The 3,616-nt window shown below is 38.8% G+C and overlaps 1 long non-coding RNA gene across 1 annotated transcript; it reads right to left on the reverse strand.

Annotated features, from left to right (window-relative positions):
- Positions 1 to 284: 284 nt before the first annotated feature.
- Positions 285 to 3,328, reverse strand: LOC115271823. The gene is made up of 3 exons (XR_003900105.1): positions 3,121 to 3,328; positions 844 to 992; positions 285 to 603 (listed from the first exon to the last, which is right to left on the reverse strand). It is a non-coding gene; the product is annotated as an uncharacterized LOC115271823 (long non-coding RNA).
- Positions 3,329 to 3,616: the final 288 nt, after the last annotated feature.

The raw sequence follows: 3,616 nt of genomic DNA on the forward strand, positions 1-3,616 counted from the left end.
ACCATGAGATCATGACCTGAGCCAAAGATGGCTGCTTAACTGATTGAGCCACCCAGGCACTCAGCACATATCACTTATCTTATATTTCTCCTGAAGCAGTGGTGAAAATAAACATTTTATCAGAATGTCTATACCTCTTTCCATAACTATAATTCAACTTAATAAACATATGGTGACTTATAAATATAGTCCATGGTATTAGGCACAGTATAGACCCAAAAAATTCAAACAGAATTTGTCATTATCATGAATTCCATCACAAATGTAAGTCTCATGAGGGCAGACACAGTTTTATTCAGATTTTGCATTTGTAGCTAAGGCAGGGAGCACTGGTATAAAGAGGCCAGCAATAATAGAAGTAACCTGAGGTGTCTTAGGGATTCTGTGTGAACACATAAGTCAGGAAGTAGGCAAGGGTTGAAGCATTTACGTATTCTTGAATATACCATATTGTAAATGGAGAAAGCTGCCAGCACAAGATGGGTAGTGAATGGAGAGTTAAGTCTTTTTCTAAGGTCATAGTAGACTTTGGCTTTCATTGATTCTAAAGTAGGTGAAAGTTTTTGTGGCTTCCATTCTCTTGCCTTTGCTAAAAGTCCATCACTGGACAAAATAACAAGCAGGAAATGCAAAAATAAATTAGCAAAATAAAGGCAACTAGGAGTGTTAGATGGAAAGATGGAGAAATAAGAGCTGGTAAAAGGGAAGGGCTTGGGACAATGATATGCAGGGTGTTTCCTTGGTAAATTATGAAGCTTTGGTGGAAAGGTATTCTTGCTGAGCATCCTCCATGGGTAAGGGGATTAAAAATGTAATGAAAGTGGAAATACGTGCTTTACTGACCTGTCTCCTACTTGGAGTATGATTGGGCAGTTGACATCATTCCCTTCAACTTTGGTGGTGGTAAGAATTGCACACCCAGGAAGGATCTTGGACTCTTCTTGAATGATTGGCACAGTCAGGTACTCAGTGCTCAAATATTAGTTTGAGGGCTATTTAAATGAGAATGATAAGAAGTGAGAAGATAAGATTAGAGGCTTAAATCTCTCTTTAATTATATATATGATCTTGGGGAAATTGAGTTTAGCTTCCTAGTTACTGAAATGGACCTAAGAATACTTTGTCTACCTAATGTGAGGATCAAATGAGATAATTTTTGTGAAAGTGTCCTATAAAGCACTACTTGTCCAGTAAATTTTCCTATGTCTATTTGTGAACCAAGTAGGTATCACTCTAGGGCAGGGTGGGGTGACAGTGTTTCATTACAAATTATAGTTCTTTTAAAATATAAAATCATGCCCACTAGTGAATAAGCAATAAATCCATTTTAATTTTCTTTTAAATTACCCTATTACTCTGTCCTAAAGTCTTATCCAAGTACGGTCTCAACAGAATTCTTTGTAAAAAGTTTGGACTTATTTGTTAGAGCTGCCTCATATTTCTATTTTGTTGGAGTACAATTTATCTTTCCATATTATCACACCTTTCTTGCCTTTTATTTTGAGTTGGGCAACTATTAAAAATGGGCTTCTCTGAGATTACTCCTTAAAGACCTATCAAAAAAGAGCAGAAGAACATCACAGAGCAAACATTAGATACTGAGGTAGAGGACAATGAGTTTTCTTCCCTAGATTTCGCGTTGTCTCTGGTGGTCCAATTAAAAGTTGATCAAAGCAATAAGAAATAAAAATAAAGGTAGAAGAGGGAGAGCTGGGGGGAAGGGGTATTTAAGTAGCTCTTATTCATAAACTGAACTAGAACAGTTTGGTTACATTTGGGAGGTTTTTTTTTTTTTTTTTTTTTTCCAAACAAGGCATGTAAATGTAGAACTTGAAAAAGTTAGCTCAGAAAGAAATTCATTGCAGTAATACAGAATGGAAATGCCTAGCTCAGTAAAGTGAGAAATTTCTGGTGCATTGGGTAACTGAATATGAAATCTTCAAGAAGCTATAAAGACTGACTTAATTGTGCCTCTAGTGTTATGGGAAACAACTTATTGATGCAGCAGGTTTTGTAACTTGAGCTGATGCTATAAGCTGGCTCTAAAATGTTAGAAATCAGACAAGAGTGTGAAGAGTAATTAATAAGCTAGACTGATCCCCAAGGTGTTGTCTGTGTCTATGCAGAGTTGTTAGGGAAGTTTGAAAATGTGTGAAGTTCTGACTTACTGGTCATTAAAATATTGAAAGTATTCTGTTCAAGTCAGTTTTGCATTTGCATGAGAAAGCCAAACCAATAGGAACAGGTTTGCTCCCTTCATTTTGCCTCCTCTACTTGTTTCCTGATTGGCAGGTGGACAGATGTGTGAATGTAAATGCAAACCACTGACAGCTACTGTAAAGAAAGGTTGGTTATGATAATAAAATATTTGTAGTAAGCAAGATTCTGTGTTTGTGTTCTATAGCAGGTGGCTATATAATGCATGTACCATGGCTGCTGTCTTAACTAACAAAAACCATGTGCTCATACAGCATGAGACGATATGCAATTGGTTATTAAAAGTTCTAATAAGAAATATTTCCAGAAAAGCTCCAGTTAAAGGTACATATGGGAATATCCTTAATAATTGCAAAAGTCTTAGTTTTAATAGATCTAAATATGTCAGGCCCTGGGAGGGGACAGGAGGTCTCAGTGGCTGTTTCTGAGTCTTAGTTCCCAATGCTTGAGCATAGGCTTTGGCTAGTGATGGCTGCTGTGTGAACAGAGCATCAAAGATACGATGAAATCTGCCATTTGGGAATAAGAGTGTTAATAATAGTAATAGCTAAAGTAATAAAACCTCTTCTCATGATAATATACAAATGAGTTGCTGCTTCTTGAAGACCTCTCCTAAGATGAGGTTGAAAGTCTAGAGCAATGACCTCTCAGATCTGCTGTAAGCTAGGCTCTTTCACTCCCAGTGCCTCTGCACACACCATTTCTCCTTGCTTCATCTTGTGAGTGCCTTTACAGGCCTCTGAAGTGAACCTTTGTCATTTTTTTCGGTGTGCCCAGAAACATCAAATACGCCTCCTATTCTTGAGGCATTCATTCCCGATTTCATATGTCTCACATTCAGAAAGTGGGCTTTCTCACTTGCTCTTGCGTGTGACCCAGGCTGCAGCAGTCAGATGCACTTACCCCAGGCTCAGAGTAAGAAAGTAGAGCTTCTGAGATGGCAGGTTCATTCTATTCCAGAGGCAGCAATTGATCAACTGTGGCCGAGGACTGGATCTCTGCCCAGAGGTGGCAGTAGCGGTTTCTCCACTGGAGCTGTTCCGTGATAAGACTTGGGGTGTTATTCCTGGCTGCATAGTCTCTCAGAAAATCTGTAAGCTTTCCTCTGAAGAACTGATTTGCTGCTAAAAATAGACAAATGCACTTCTGTTGTTTATAGCTAAGAATCCCGTGTGATATGCTCAAAACTCAGCGCAGAGAACTCACCTCTGTGAAGCTGTCCTTGGTTCTTCTAGGGTGAGTTTATGTTCCATCTGCATCTCCCTGACCCCTAGGAGCCCCTGTAGTTTCATTCAACACAGGGTGTAACCATTGTTTGTCTAAGGGTCTGTGCTCACCTTCTCCCATGCCCAGCATAGCATCTAATAAATGATAGTCCCTCCATAAAAGAGTATGAGTC

The sequence above is a fragment of the Suricata suricatta genome, chromosome 11 (assembly GCF_006229205.1).
Source record: "Suricata suricatta isolate VVHF042 chromosome 11, meerkat_22Aug2017_6uvM2_HiC, whole genome shotgun sequence".
NCBI classification, from domain to species: Eukaryota; Metazoa; Chordata; class Mammalia; order Carnivora; family Herpestidae; genus Suricata; species Suricata suricatta.